This window comes from Acomys minous (assembly GCF_964271855.1).
Source record: "Acomys minous genome assembly, chromosome: 11".
Lineage (NCBI taxonomy): Eukaryota > Metazoa > Chordata > Mammalia > Rodentia > Muridae > Acomys > Acomys minous.
This window is the reverse complement of record NC_140492.1, coordinates 62691914-62708874: the sequence shown is the minus strand read 5'-3', so window position 1 is coordinate 62708874 and position 16961 is coordinate 62691914. Positions and strand designations below refer to the sequence as shown.

Below are 16961 nucleotides of genomic sequence, written 5' to 3'. Positions count from 1 at the left end.
AGGCATGAGAAGCCACCTGAAGTGGGAAGCTCTTGCTGGGAAAAGGTGGTCTCTGACATGGGACGTGATAGGACACTGAGGATCAGGGAGAAATGAGCAACCCAGGTTGTCCCCATGAGCCTCCTGACAGTGAGGAGGTGCTCTCCTCAAGAGATTCCCTCTTTATATAGCACACACGCTTGAGGAACCCCAGAAAGGGGGCAGCTACAATAAGGCCTTTGGTGCCGTGTTAGGCAGAAGAAAAAAAAAACATGAAAGAGTTTGTCACTCAGAATCATGTTAGCAAAGCGCCCTGATGGAACGCTTGCGTTCGTGAGCTCTTCCACAGCTTCCGGGTCTCAACTCCAGTTCAGTCCAATTCAGAACATTTTATGGTTCTCCCTAAGTGTTCGCTCACTCCAGAATCTGGATTTGCAATCCAAAGAAGGATGCTCATGTTTATACTCAGTTCCTAAGGCCCTGTTTCATTTAATCTCTCAAACCAACTGCAACAAAGTGGCACATGCCATAGCCTTTGGACTCCGGTTTTGCCAGTCAAGACACTACAATCGTTAAAAAGTCTGATGCTAAAATACGGCCACTATGTCCCACAATAGGACTCACAGCCTCCTTATTTGTGATCTGTAGGATCTTTGGAGCTCCTGCAGAATTAGCCATAGCTAAGCCCATGTTATGTACAATATGTTATGTCAAAAGAACAAACAAATGATTTGGAGTAAATCCTGAATTTGGGGTCCAGACACAAGGCCTTTACTCTTTCATTTAAAGTACTGACTAGTCTCTGAGCATCTGTTTTCTTCCGTTGTAAAAGGGGGCCAGGGGAACTAGGATCTCTGATATCTGAATTAATTTTCACTCCAAAAAAAGATTAATGATAATAGTCATAAAAATATTAAGGACAATGAGTAAAAAATCACCATCAAAAGGATATTTCTCCAGTCTAGAAATCAATGGCACAACTGCTCATTTAAAGAGGCGAAGAGACATAGCCTATTATTCTGCCAGCTAAAGGACAAGGTGTTGATGGAGATATGCCTTTTCCCAGGGGGAAAAAGTAAGGTCTAATGAAGGGGAGAGCTAAGGGACGTCAGGCACCGGAATAGATGCAGAGGACAGAGCACACTGGGGGTTGCAGTTAATGTCACAGCAAGAATGTAAGCAGGTTCCGAGCAAGGCCTTGGTAACAAGGTCCTTTCTGAAGCCGTGCAGCCTCTCCACGTTTTTATTTATTCTGTCGCCATCTGTCCACCGGTGTGATCACTAGCTTTGTCCTCAAGATGTAAAGGGCTTGAGTGCTTGTCATTGGGGGCAGAAAGGAACAAAGGACTTGAGAAGCTGGCATTTCCCTGCACACGGTCTTGGGGATAAGACAGGCGGTAGAAAGAGGTTGGTGGAGGAGGAGTTGTTAAGTCTTGGCTGCTTCTCCCACAACAAGGAGCCACTGTGAGAGAGCCTGTCACACACAGTGGCTGTCGCGTCAGGCAGAGGAATGGGCATGATGCTCATCTTGAGGTGTTTCTTCTACTTCGTGAGAACGCAGTCCTTCACCTCACGTGAAGGTTGTTGCTCTGTATTTTTAACTCTTTCTTTGGAAGTCTGAAAAGTCCGCTGTGAAACATCTTGTTAAGTAGATCAGTTTGACTTCAAAGTGCCTGCCATCCTAACCCAGCCTCAATGGGACTAGGACTCTACCTCCAGCTCTTAAATGCACATTTAAATGATGATGTTTATTTTTTTTAAAAAAAAAAACAATGTTTTTATTGTTTGGCAATTTTATACATATGCATAATAAATTTTAGTTGTTTTTATGTCCAACCCATCTCTTATTCCTCTCTCTCTCTCTCTCTCTCTCTCTCTCTCTCTCTCTCTCTCATTTCTTCTCAACAAGTCACCGTCTGAATTTCTTGTCTTTGTTTTGTATGTAGCCCATTGAGTTTAATTAGAGTATCTTACCCAAGCATGGATGGGAGGTTTCTTAGTGTAACAAGGGTAACTTTTTTGTGATTACACCACTGAACAAAATGACACCACCTTCTCCTCCTCCTTCTCCTCCCTCCCGCCTCCTCTGCAGCAACCATCCATTGTCAATAACCACACAGGAGGGCTGGGCCACCGAGAGTACCTTGCTATCCATAATGACATGTCTAGAGGCTCAGACTTGCGCAGGTCTTCTGTAGATAATCATAGCTGCAGTGAACCCATGAGTACAATTACTATATCATGGCCCCAACCATAGCTTCTGAGCTGTTTTCATACCCTCTTCCATGATGTATCCCAGGCCTTAAAGTGTGTGATATATCTGTCCCATTTGAGGGATTCTTCCATCAGTTATTCTTGGCACGATGGCCAGTTATGGGAAAAACCAGTATTTAACCATATAGTTGTATGAATGATTAAGAAGTAAGAATGCCTATACGGCTTTATAAATTTAACACATATTGCATTATGTAAACTTAGATGTTTTGGGGACTATAGGAGATATAATTATCATCCCCAAGGTGAACAATAAAGGAAACAAATGGTTGAATAATACAGCCATTATTCAATATTTCACACAATTTCCTTGCACCACCTAAAATGGAGGTAGGATAAAGTTTTTCATAGCTATTTTACAGGCGAGGAAACTAATGCACAGATATGTCCACAGTGAGCTTGCACTACTTGATGGGTAAGGCTCAACATTTACTTACACATGGGACATACTTAAAACAGATAAAGTGATGCTAGGGAGATTGCTCAGTGGTTAGGAGCATGTATTGTTCTTTCAGAGGACCTGAGTTATGTTCCAAGCACCTACATCAGGCAGCTCACAACTGCCTAGAACTCTAGCCCTGGGGAGATAGGGTGTCTCTAACCTCCACGTGCACTGGCACATTCATGCTCTGTGTGCATCAGCTGTGTGACAGCAGCTAAACAGCTAAACAGATCCATGAACACAATCAGAGGCTGCACCATGCTAATGTCACTGGTTATGAAGAAATAAGGATGATGATATGTTATAGGAATCAATGACAAAAGGGTTTGGTACCAAGCCTGATGACACGAGTTAGATACCACTTCATGGAAAAAGATAACTGATTTCTACAGGTTGTTCTCTGATTCTATCTCTGTCTCTGTCTCTGTCTCTGTCTCTGTCTCTGTCTCTGTCTCTGTCTCTCTCTCTCTCTCTCTCTATATATATATATATATATATATATATATATATATATATGCTATATGCTAATGTTTAGCACAAATGCTAAACAATTGATCGACTAATTTTAAAAATGAGATCCACAAATATCAAAATACCATAAGGTCCTAAGCTCAGATCATCAGGTTCATTCGGGCTAACGTATCCTAGGTGAAGTCAAATCAGAGAATCTACTCTTCTAACAAACCTCCCATTGCGGAGGACGAAGAAGAGAGTGACTACCCTTTGGGGAACCCATTAGATCCATTATACCAGAGAGACGCAGAGGTATTCTTGACAGTTCAATGAGAGCATACATGAATCCCCTCCCCTCTGTTGTGACAAGTGCTCAGATTCCTCTTTCGGGGCATCATGTTATCACAAGGTGAAGACTATCATGGTAACATGATAGTGTGAACCAAACGTGGACTTCCTGGGCCGCACAGAAGAACTCTGGTGAGCAGGAAGTACAGTACACCTCGAAGCTTAGAGTTGAAAGAAATCTAAGATAGCAGCGCTGAGACACCTTTTAATAGAATTGAACAGAGACTGGGAAATCTGTGTCCCTGTCACATTGTAAATTAGAAGCAAAGCAGGCAGCGCTCTCAAGCTTCTAGTCCTTTCTTTCCAAACTTATTTATTTAATCACTTTACAGCCTGATCCCAGCCCCCTCCTTCCTCTCCTCTGAGTCCAGCTCTCATGTACCTCTACCATCCAAGGTACACTATACCTGTCTTCAGGCTGCAGTGTATGAGACAAAATTAAAGTGCATTTATTGCACGTGAGTTCAAAACAAACAAAACACCCTCATGTTGACATCCTAATCAGAAGTAAAAAAAAAATTTTTTAAAGCAATCCTACTTAAAAATGGTATCTTCATACAAGTAATGCAAGTTAAATGGGGCCATTATGGCAGAGCCAAATTCTGTACCTTGAACCATTTTTTAAAAGTCACATAGGGTGTAAATATCCAATGCTTCTTTGTGGAGGAATAAGCCTCTAGGAAGGCAGAGAAAGGGCTAGAAAACAACACTGGTGATCAGGAAACCACCTGACACCAGGAGTGAGCCATGGATCAGACTTTTCCCTCACAGCCAACCCTGCTGAATGCCTCGTGCAAGCCACGACTGGAACCTTCAGAGCCCTGAGACAATACCTTTCTACTGGTAAAGCCACTTAATGCTCAGTGTCTGCTTACAGGAGTGTGAGAATGTTTGTAGTATTGACACAGCCTGTGTCCTGTCCTACAGCTTTTCCACCTGCAGCTGTGATCTGGTCACAGCACAATGTCAGGCCCTTTGGAGACCTAAATCCACACCACAGAGATTCAGTTTGCCTAGTAGGAAATGCCCGTGAGCTCCATACTCTCCGGGTGGTATTCAAACGGGCAAACAATAACCTTCGCCAAGACCCATTTCTTGACCTCCCCAGTGAGGGCTGGCAGAGCCTAGCTCTGTAGTTGAACCTGAGCCCAGAATTAATCAGAACTGGTGAGCTTCAGGGTTGAGCTGCCTTGCCCTTCTCTGTCTCCCTTTGCAGATGGTTCACCCCGGAGAAACTGCGGAGGTTGGGTCTAGCAAAGTCTAGGCCACATTGTCACACTCTCTGATAGATCTGTCCCAGGTCATTGAACAAGGAGAGCGTTCCCTTCACATTGAGCTCTGCTTTCACGTGTTTCCCTACAATCATTACACTACTCAGGATTTGCCATTTTCTTCTAACACAAAGAGGTAAATGAGTCTATAATAATAAGAAACTAAAAAACTGGATGTTTCAAAGCTACTTATCTACACATATGCAGAATGCATTAGCACCAACAGATGTGCTACGATGTCATTTATTTTATTTTTCAGGATGACTTTCCAGCTCCTAGAGCCTAGTGGGTGCTGTGAAAGTCACTTCTGGAATTTTATCACCCCAGAAAGGATTTCCCTCACCAGAAGCGCTGACTCAGCAGTAGTAGCCCATAGCTCCGGGAACCCTCTGAATTAAAGTCCACTGACCAAGAGAGGAAACGCTGCAGTCCTTCCCAAAGTAAGTCTTCATAGTGTATTCCTGCCCAACACAAAACTGGTCCACTGAGCCAAGCTGAACTCACCGTCTAAACGCGTTCAGATCCCATTCCATCATGAGCAAAATATTATAAAAACCTTGATATACAGCCAAGCACGCAGTCCCTATTTTTCCAATCATACAGAATATTATAATGATTGCAAGTGGCAAAGCAACTTAACATAAACACTTAGTAGGCCAACTACTTAGTAGACTAGTGACTTCAAATACTTTTGCTGTTATTGTATGTGGGTGTTTTGTTTTGTTTTGTTTTGTTTTGTTTTGTTTTGTTTGTGGCAAAAACTCTTTGAGATTATATTTCCATTTTAAAGGCAAGTAAATGGAGGTAGAGCAGAACAGTAAGGCAATTAGTCAAATTCACATAGTGCCTGTGTTATAACCTAAGCGCAGCTGGCTTCAGCGACCCTTCTGTTAGCTGTCGCCCTCATCTGGGGCAGCCACCATCACTGTTGCATCTCCCTTGTTCCATCATGGCCGCTCCATGCCTGAGGCTACTCCTTCCTCAGCCTTCTAACTGTGCAGCCTGTGTTCAACATCTGCTCTCGAGTGTCCTCAGTTCATTCACATCCTCACGCCCTAGCTGTGAAACATCCTCAACCTTCCGCCCGGGTTTCCAGCTCTTGACAATCTGTGCCTTCCAGTAGTGAATGTCTCTTACATCTCCCGTCTTCTGCTGCTTCCTGCTTACATGTATGCCAACCTCACTGTGGGCTCACTTCCCTGATGCTACTCTTCCGGTTGGCTTTTTTTTTTTAAGTCAGCTTGATACACAGTAGAGTGAAATGGGAAGAGGAACCTCAACTAAGTAAATGCTTCCATTGTATTGGCCTATAGGTAAGTCTGTCAGGACATTTTATTGATTGCTAGTTAACAGAGAAGGACCCAGTCTCCCAGGGACAGCGCCACTCATTGGCAAGTGACCCTGAGTAGTATTTTTTTTTTCTTTAAAGTGAGCTGAGCAATCCATAGAGAGCAAGCCAGTAAGCAACATTCCTCCATAGCCTGTCTCAGTTCCTGCCTCTAGGTTCCTGCCTGGAATTCCTTCCCTGACTTCCCTTCACAATGGATTATAAGCTATGAGCAGACATAAAACCCTTTCCTCCCCGAGTTGCTTTTGGTCATGGTGTTTTAGCACAGCAATAGAAAAGAAACTAAGAGAGCCAACATGTTCCCTTACACTGAATAAGGCTTTTCTCCATAAGCCCGCCTTGGCTTCCACAAAACTCACCATGAACTTTTGAAAGTGTACACGGGGGACCGTGAAGGACTTGGTATTCACCCTAATCAGTGGTTATCACATTGAACCCTTCTTCAGAATCTCTTGAGCACATTCTAAAGCACTCTGCTAAGTCTACCCAGAGTTCCTTACTCAGGAGTGTGAGGTGGGGCCTGGCTGTTCTCATCCTTAACAAAGTCGCATCCTCATGCGCTAACTACCAAACAATGTTAAAAAACCACTGCTCTACAGGAACGATTCCAAGTGTGAAAGAAACACCCAGGTAAGTAGAAGCACCCTGGTGGAGTGCAGGAAGGGAGCGGTGAACGGAAGGGTCAGGGTGCTGTGGAAATGAGCAGCCAAGAAGGCTGTGCTGCGATGTGCACAGAGGGAGGTGTCGGGTGATAAGCAGGGCATTTGGACTCAACTCAAAAGATAAGTTGCTTACGTTCATCTTCAAATCAGAGAGAGTTGGATTTACTTCCTCATACAAGGAGGTACCAAATCATCACCACCACACAGGGATCACAGCGAAAGGGCAGACACTTCACTGGTTTTAAGCATCTATGTCACGCTGGCTGCCTTCTGCAGCTTCTCTGGGCATGTGAGATGAGAAGACACGTGGAGCTTCGACAATCTAGCCTGAGCAATGACTTTTCAGAGTGGCTGGGCACAGGAGAGTCTTTGTCCCTAGGCTGGATAAAGCCCCAGTCCCTTTGCCACCAGCCATGCCCAAGCTAGTAAAACATAACAAAAGACAACTATTTGTGTGTGCGTATATATATACACACATTATATATATATATATATATATATATATATATATATATGTATGTATGTATGTATGTATGTATACACACACACACATATATATTTCTCCAACGAACTCATCTTGGCAAAAAAAAAAACAAAAAAAAACAAAAAAACTTTGATACTGAGTGTTTTTCTCCTTACTAGAAACAAAACAAAATAACTTGTCCCATATGCCTCTTTCATTCGATGCTAAGAAATCATTTTTTAAAGGCAGAGACATACGTATCAGGGGCAAAGGAGAGACCTTGTTATCCCCTTAGCAACTTCTGGAAGTATCACCACTCTACGGTTACTTAAAACAAAGATTCAGAGAAAATGGGAACAGACCACAGAGCTTTGCCATGGTCAAGTACATGAGGCTGGTGGCAAAGAGGAGGAGGGAAAATGGCCAGGCCTAGGTTGAAGGAACTGGAGCCACTGACGTCTCAGGCCTAATGGACTGAGACAGGAAAGCAGGGGGTGCCCTTTGCCTGGAAAGTTGTGATAGGATGAAGAAATGAAGAAAAGAGTTCTTTCTGGAGCCATTTGGGTCACTCCACTCTGCAAACCAAAGACATGGGAAGCCCAGTGCAGGCATAAGAAAGCTCTCAGCATCAAGAGAGATCAGGGTGTCAGAGCAGGGGAGCCTATGGGGGACAGGAGAGACATGGGAGTGGCTAGAGCAGACAAGTTCTATTTCCAGTGTGATTTACTTCCTTTTAACCACACATAGTGTCTCCATGTATAAATGAAAAGATTCTATATCACTATCTCTGAGGACCCTTCAAGTCCATAAAGCGTTGCGTTCCTGCATCCATTCAGTCCCCAAAACCTTAAGCATCTACTATTTGCCAGGCAATTAGGTAATACACTCATCAAACAATCAAATAACTAAATAAAAGCATCCCTACCAACCCTGGGAGCTGCCAAAACTCACTGGATGGGATCTTTTTTTTTTTTTTTAAAGCCTGCTCTAAATTAGACTGAATGACTAATTGATGTGAAGACATATAAGAAGACTGTGGTGCTGGGCTCAGCAAAAATAAGTCCTGGAGTCGTTGTGTTCAATAATGTGAGCTACAGAACTCATTTGTACACACGCACCAGTCCAACACGGACCCTGCATGCAAGCCGCCTAACTCAATATAGCGAAGTGCGCAGAACTTACATCATAGGATAGACAAGGAAGCGTGAAGTCAGAGCACAGACACCCCCCCCCCCCAGCTGGGTCAGGTCACAGAAGACAAGGTAAGCCATGAGGAGGGGCTGAGTCAGAGCTGCAGAGTCGGAGAGGGGGAACTTTCACATTCAGTCTAGAAGGCCTTCAAGGGAGCAGAGCAAGCCAGGCCAGCAAAGGGATGCCCTGAGAATGGCTGAGTTCTGCTTGGCAAACTGAGAAAACATCGAGAGGTCTGTGGAAGACCAGGCACCAGATTTGAGTCTATGGAGTCTGAGGTGCTTTCAGTTTAAAGCTCCGGTGAACATTCTGGACCGGAGACAAAGACCAATAGGACTGTAAGAGGCAGTTGATGACTCCGAGTGGATGGTTTGCATCCTGGTCAGAGATCTTGGGTCCTGAGATAAGAACAGCTCCACTGTCCACTGGTCACTGACCTGGGGACAGATTCCCTTTGCCTCTGGATCTCATTTTTTCTTCTGTCAAATGAAAGATTTGGGCTAAGTGTTTTCTAAGATGAATTTCTCTTCTTACATTCTAGGTGGTTTTCTAATAACTAAGGCTTTTAATCTGAAATGTAAGTTTCTAGAGATGAGAATGATCCATTTTGGTGTTCCTTATCTTGGTGTCTAAAGGTACCAAACCCGTGGAATTTCTGCAAGTAAGCGTCTTGTCATTTATGGTGACGATTGAAGTCACACCTGAGGACAAATGACCGCCCACGGACTGGCCCTACCAGAATGATCAACCATGTGGTTTTAGGGTTGCGCCATGACACTTGGGAAAGGATGGGAAGCTGGACACTTACTTCGTGTAAGTGACAAATAATTCAGCAAGTCACATCTAAATAATGAAACCCAAATACAAACTCTGGGCCTCAGAGCTCAGGGTGAGCTTCCTGATAGGAGAACTTATCCGTGTGCCAAAGGGACGGTGCGCCTTGGTTGTGTGAGGAGATGGCCCACGCATATCGTGATTGAGACCCCCCGCCCCCCAGATGTCCATCTAGGTGGTCCTTCACTTATCTGGTCCTGGGTTATAAACCCTTTATTATAATACCATACTTCCAAGTGTGGGGCTTCTCTGAAATCTGAGCCCTTTCTGAGAATTACCTAACCTCAAAAGATCATGGGACACGCAATCCTTTGATAAACAAATGAAACCAGAACAGCTTTAACAAGTGCCCTCCGGTTTATAAGCCTAGTGGTATGTCCTGGCAGCACCATGGGTGTTAGGTGATGACAACAGATAAGCCAGCGACAGCATCTTTGAATCACAGTGAGGCTGGTGTGGTGGCGAACGACATGAGAGACTCTTCTGAGATGTCAGAGGGGGCAGAGTCAACTGCACCAGCAGCCCCCCAACAAGGCTTCACAAAGGAATGCGTCCCTGATATAGTAAGCAGCAGTTACAACGCTTGGAAAGAGTAGGGGAGGGGCAGCTGTCACTATTCAGGTGTTGACTAAAGCCCTGCCTGATATATCATCTCTAACGGTGTCTCTGTGTGGCCTCTTTTTTATCACTCACAAGCAATTCAAATGTTGGTCATCCAGAAAATTCATTCCTCTGTTCTTCCTACAGGCATACGGAACAGAATTGAAATTACTGATGCAAACTGAGCCAAAACATACTTACAAATATTTCTTGTTATGACTCAAACTTAATCCCCTGTGCAGTAATAAACTCAATTAACTCATATCAATTAGTGTGGGAAATGCCCTGAAAGTGTTGCTTGCAGGTCAAATTAAGTACAGCATGACACTCTAAAACAACTGGCTGGCCTCCGTGACATTTAGGTCCTGTGTTCCCAAGGCCACTGTGGTCCTTGTTCTAAATGCAACTTTAAAATTCTCTCCCAGAGACTCTCGGCATTAGGTCTAGGTGCCCTGAAGGAAAACTAACAATTACTTCCTATTTGTCTTCCCCATGGCCCTCGGGGCACTGCTAACGGAGCACAGATCCACTGGCAGAGCCGTGGACCTTGTTTGAATGCACTGAGTAATCATCGTGGGTGATTGCTACAGGAACGATCAAACGCTCCTTGATGCTAAACATGCCAATCAAGATTGGGCTTTAGTTTTTGCTTTGGAAAAAAGGTCACATGGCTTTGCATTGTCTTCTTTCTCCCCAGGGCGGGTTGAGGAAGTTCATCTGTTCTCAGCAGCTGCTCGTAAGTGGAACTGATCCTGCAGAAAAGTGACTTCAGGGCCACACTCTAAAGGTGACATAAGTTAAACTACATTCCAGTTCTGCTTTCCTCAAACAGAACAGAAAATAAGAATGCACACTTTGGGTTTTTTTAAAACCAGGGTGAAAATTTTAACATTATTCATCTCATTTCTGCAAAGCGTTCTTCTTATGGTGCTTTCATTTTAACACTGCAATGATATATGTTTATATAATGCTTTTAGCAGAAATCAAAGGAGCCACTCTCTTATTCACTATTTTGAAGTTTATAAACCTAACATGCATCTACCACGGGATTCAAAAAATCCTGCAAACAGGCAGGGCATATAAAATCACCCCATGATAGGCAGTATTGAACACAATCGTGGATAAAGGGCAAAAACTATGTTCAAACCTCAGATCCCAAGGATATGGCAAGTTTCACCTCCCTGTGCCTCAGTTTCCTCATCTATAAAATGTACATAACAGTGACTTCTCCAATGTGAGCTCTCATTCTTTCCTTCCTTCTCCTCCCTTCCTCTCTCTCCATATATATATATATATATATATATATATATATATATATATATATTGTATATATATGTGTGTGTGTGTATGAGTGTGTGTGTGTGTGTGTGTGTGTGTGTGTGTGTGTGTGTGTATGAGATGTGTCAGAAGATAACCTAAGGTTTACATCCTTGTGTTCCACCTTATTTGAGAAAGACTCTTTTATCACCGTTGCATATACCAGCTTAGCCGGCCTGTGAGAATTCTCTTGTCTCTGCTTCCCATCTGGTCACGGGGGTGCTAGGATTGCCGATGCACGCCCTCATGCCCAGCTTTCACAGTAATCACTATTTACAAGCTCATCAAATTAAATTTAACAAGTGAGTGTTCACGTCTCCAGTCCTGTCAAGGCTGTGTAGATGTGAAGTTTTAAGCATGCTCTTGTCTTCCAGGATCCCTGAGAGTGGCACAAGGAGGGAGGCAGAACATTGAATAAATATATGAGACTTTATCAGGGACCACGAGAGAGCAAAGGGAGCACGCTGGATGGGGTGGGGGGAGCAGGTGACAGCAGGTAGCAGCTCAGGTCAGAGTATTAAAAGATGAGCAAGAATCAGCTAAGAGTATTGTGCGGGAGAGAGATAAGAGGAGGGGAGATTGTTTTCAGGTCAAGGGTGCAATATGCATGAAGAAGAACATGGCCACACATTTACTGTGCAGTGTGTGCTTGGACTGTGATAAAATTGCCTGTACTTTATTACATCCTGACGTTATTCTTCCCAGCTTCTGAACTAATACCACCTTAGAGATGAAGACCTTGAGACTTAGAACGGCTTCTAGTGCATTCTCAAGGAGAATGTGAGTGGCAGAGTCCATCTGTCTCCAAGACTGGAGCTGCGCAGGCTGTTTCTTAGGCACCGCAGCCCTAGAGGCAGAAGCCAGTGTTGCCAAAAAGACTGTTCTGAACAATGGAGAAGTTTGTAGAAGGCTCTGGAAAGAGATGGAAGGTGAAGGGGAGGACTTTCTGTCTGTTACTGTCTAAAGAGCAATGGGTGTGCTGCTGACTGAAAATCTCGAAGAGGATGAAAAAAAAAAACCCAAGTCAGAAGAAAATGTGTTGATGCTGAGGTTGACTGTGCAAGGAACTAGAGGCGACAGGATCCAGGGCAGATGATGACAAGCTTAAAGCACAGCGGGGACCAACTCCATGCTAAAGAAGTAAGAGGAAAAATGAGGCACACATAGTGTTGAATGAATATATGTTGAAAGGGGTATCCAAAAGCTGGGAAGCGGACCAAAATATAGGGACTTGTCTTAGTGAACAGAGACTGTGACAGCAGAAGAGGTCCCCACGACTCTCTCTTCCCAACAGCATCGTCAGCCCGAGCACACAGCACTGTGACTTCTCTTCTTCCCTCCCTCGGGTCTTCTGAATGTGGCACAGTTGCTTATTAAACTATTAGCTGCAGTTTTTTTCATTCTTGTGTTGCTATTTGGAGTAGACCTCACAAGGTGTTGTTTCCACTACAAAAAGCAGAAGTGCTTTGAAGATTATCGCGGTTAGGGAAGATGAGGGTCACGAAGGAGGCTTCAGGGTTTAGCGATAAGGGGGATACATAGAAAAGAGCCCTCTTAGGGACATCGAGATGGAGGCACTTTCCCAAAGACCAGTGGTTCTCAACCTGTGGCTTGTGACCCCTTTGGGGGTTGAATGACAGTTTCACAGAGGCCATCTAAGGCCATGCAAAAACACAGATGTTGACATTACAATTTATAACAGTAGCAGACACAGTTAGGAAGTAGCAACAAAAATAATTTTATGGCTGGAGGTCACCACAGCATGAGGAGCCATATGAAAGGGTCACAGCGTTAGGAAGGAAGACCAAAAGCTAACGGGGAGACCAGGGTAGAGACTGACAACAGCAAGGAGGCTTCAACGCTGCCCAGGGAACTGTCCTTCACTCCCCAGTAACAGTCTCCTTTCCTACGCACGCCACACATTCCTCCGTAGTGCCCGATGCCCACAAGTGTCCAGACAAAACTTGGACTCACTTAATTGGGCAAGAGAAAATCAGTAACGTCTGACAATGATCTCACTACCAGGAATGGAGATTCAGCGTGAGATTTAAGTTGGTTTCACTCAAAGGAAATGAAAAAGTAGCTACCACTGTTGTCTGTACTCCAGCCCAGAGGTCATTACCGCTGTGCAGGCAGTGCAAGTAAGCTAGTACCTGCCATCTGCTGAGCCCCTCGAGTTGTATGTGGTAAGCAGATGACCCTTCTCCCGTCACTGTGTTTGTTTGCACTCCAAATTGGGCCCTTCATCTGTATGGAAACCTGCAGCTCCAGTTGTTCACTCTTTCCAGGCCATTCCTTGCCTCCAAAACCATTTGCATGCATACTGTTAGCACCCAGTGCAACATTTGCACCTATAGTTGGCCCTGCCCTATACCTGTGCTCTCAGTGGTCAATACTCACGCCTTTGTCTGCAGCTGGCCATGGCTGTCATTCATGTGCCTACATCTGGCCACAGCTGAGTATGTCACATCACACTGGCTTCCATGTCCATGTAGCTGGCTCCACAGCTTTTGTCACCAATGGCAGTGCAGCTGCCTATGCTATAGAGCACTGCCTCCTGAGCTGGTGAAACGCCGAGCCAGATGTGAAGCAGGTGCTATATCTTTATTTTCAGTGTCACACGCTTCTATAGCTAACTGCAGCATGCTTCCTCACGACACCATCTACCTGAGTAATGGTCGTATTTGCCAAAGCAACTCAGTAACGTCTGGAAGAGATATGAAAACACCTTTGCAAGGCCATGGGAATCAGAAGTCACCAGAGAGTCCACACCTCCGAGGAAGATGGTTTGTTGCTAGTATCTCACTCCCAAAGGTTAGAGTTAATTTCCTGTCGACTAGACATGGCCATTTTATGGCAGCTCAGGAAACTGCAATATAACGAAAGAAAGAAAGAAAGAAAGAAAGAAAGAAAGAAAGAAAGAAAGAAAGAAAGAAAGGTGAACTTTAAAAAACAATAGAAAAAAAAAAACAAAGCAGAAATGCCAGGTGAAGAATTAGCAGTAAAATGCACAGAGAACAAAAGAGAGAACAGTTTCTGAAGAAGAGAGAGAAAATAAGAAAAGAAATGAAAATTTATTAAAAGAAATAGTAACCGGAAACTTTCCAGCCTTGAGAGAGATATGAATACGTAAGTACAGGATCAAATTTTCTATGTCAAAGACAAAGAAAGAATTTTTGAAAGCAATAGCATGAGAGAGGCATATTTTTCTATAAGCATGTTTTCTCAGGGAAAAGTCTTGCTAGTTAGGAGAAAGTGGGATGATATATTTGAAAAGCTACAAAAAATACCTTCAACTAAAACTTCTTAACCAGGCAGGAATGACAAAAAAATGAATATGATTAAAGAGAAAAAAGTGCAGAGAAAGTCAGTCTCCATAACACTTGCCTCAGGAAGTTGACAAAAAGAATTGCCCAGGCTAGAACAAGTCAGAACATAAAACCATATGCAAGTATAAAGCTCAAAATAAAAGGTAAATCCAGAGTCAAATTCAAAAGAAAACTGATGTTAGTGAATAAATCACTTAGGAGCCTAGAATAAAAGTTAAAAGAAGAAAGTATTGAAGTATCTAAAGCCACATTAAGTTGTTAATGGATACAAAATATGAAGACAGAAATTGATATCCAAAAATATAAAACATATGTGGTTATTGGCTCAAACTGTGGAGATTTCATATGCAACCAAATTTAAATTGTTATCAGCACAAAATAGACCAGCATAACTATAAGATGTTTTACATAAACCTCATAGCAACCACAAAGCAAAATCCTGCAGAAGTTATACAAATGATAATAAAGAAGGAACTGGGGCTGGAGAGATGGCTCAGTGGTTAAGAGCACCGCTTGCTTTTCCAAAGATCCTGAGTTCAATTCCCAGCAGCCACATGGTAGCTCACAACCATCTATAATGTAACCGGATGCCCTCTTCTGGCCTGCAAGTGTACAAGCAGACAACACTGTATACATAATAATAACTAAATCTTTAAAAAGAAGAAGAAGAAGAAGAAGAAGAAGAAGAAGAAGAAGAAGAAGAAGAAGAAGAAGAAGAAGAAGAAGAATGGGGCTGGATAGATGGTTCAGAGGTTAGGAGCACTGACTGCTCTTCCAGAGGTCCTGAGTTCAAGTCCCAGCAACCACATGGTGGCTCACAACCATCTATAATGTGATCTAATGATCATTTCTGGTGGGCGGCATACATGTAGGCAGAGCACTAGCACTGTATACATAATAATAAATAAATAAATCTTTAAAAAAAGAAGAAGAAGAAGAAGAAGAAGAAGAAGAAGAAGAAGAAGAAGAACAAAAGAAAGAATCAAAGCAGATAGCTGCAGGAATCCATCAAATAATGAAGCCAACAAGAGAGAGGGGAAGCAACAACGGATCTAGAAAATAGCCAGAAAGAAATAGCACGCAATTGTGAGTCCAGCCTCACCAATAAACATAAGTGAAATGGGTTACATTTTCCAATAAAAAGACAGAGCAGGTAAATGGATTAAAATCTTAAGGCCCACGTACGCACTGCCTACAAGAGACTCAATTCATCTTTGACGAGACACTTATAGAAAATATAAGGAGAAAGAAAAAGTTATCACATGCAAATGGAAACCAAAAAGGAGCAGAGGTAGATATAATTATAGACAAGACAGACTTTAAGTCAAAAGATTGTCAGAAGAAACAAAGGCAGCAATTATATAAGGGTAAAGAGATTAATTCATAAAGTAGGTAACATGGATGACACAACGATTATAAATATAAATTCTTCCAATTTAAGATTCCCTTAAACGTATAAAACAAATCGTAAATGATCTGAAGGGAGCCACAGATCACACTATAAAAAGAGGAATTTCCAATCTCCGTTTTTGCAGTGGATGGATTTGCTGACAAAAGTACAACAAGGAGATATTGGGCTTGGACTGCATCTCATCCCAATGGAACTAAGAGACATCCACAAATTTGTCAGCGGGAGGATATATACGTTCCTCAAGAACGCACAGCCCATTCTCTAGCCCAGATCACGCATCTGGCAGTGTGTTAACACAGTTCTGTTACAACTGAAGATGACTGAAGCCACATCACGAATCCTTTCCAGCCACAGGAACATGAAACTAGGAGTCTAAACTAAGGGGAAAACCAGGAAGTTCGCATTAAAGCATAATCTGAACCATAAAAGGAGCAAAGAAGCCGGGCGGTGGTGGCGCACACCTTTAATCCCAGCACTTGGGAGGCAGAGGCAGGCGGATCACTGTGAGTTCCAGGCCAGCCAGTCTACAAAGTGAGTCCAGGACAGCCAAGGCTACACAGAGAAACCCTGTCTCAAAAAACAAACAAACAAACAAACAAACAAAGGAGCAAAGAAGAAAGTAAAAGGTAGCAACAAAATATCACCGAACAGATAGAAGCGTAATAAAACATTTTGAGCAATGAATGTTTGCATTATTAAAAATATCCCAAGTTAGCCAGGTGAGGTGGCATATGCCTATAATCCTAGCAGTTGGGAGGCAGAGGCAGGGGATCACTGTGAGTTCGAGGCATGCCTAGTCTACAGAGTGAGTTTCTGGACAGCCAAGACTACACAGAGAAACCCTGTCTCAAAAAAAAAATAAAAATAAAAAAATAAAGAACCCAACTAATATCTCAAAAAGACAACTTTAACCCTATATAAGCAGGAAAAAAATTACATAGCTCTTAACAGAACTGTATCAAACAAAAACTGTATAAACTACAGAATAAATAAAATTGAGTTGATATTTTAATAATATTCTTAGCTATTCTTTGAAATT

At 43.0% G+C, this 16961-nt stretch overlaps 1 protein-coding gene across 1 annotated transcript in view; it reads right to left on the bottom strand.

Annotated features, from left to right (window-relative positions):
- FGF12 (fibroblast growth factor 12) overlaps positions 1-16961 on the bottom strand; it is a 551642-nt gene that overhangs the window by 500134 nt on the left and 34547 nt on the right. The window lies entirely within an intron of this gene.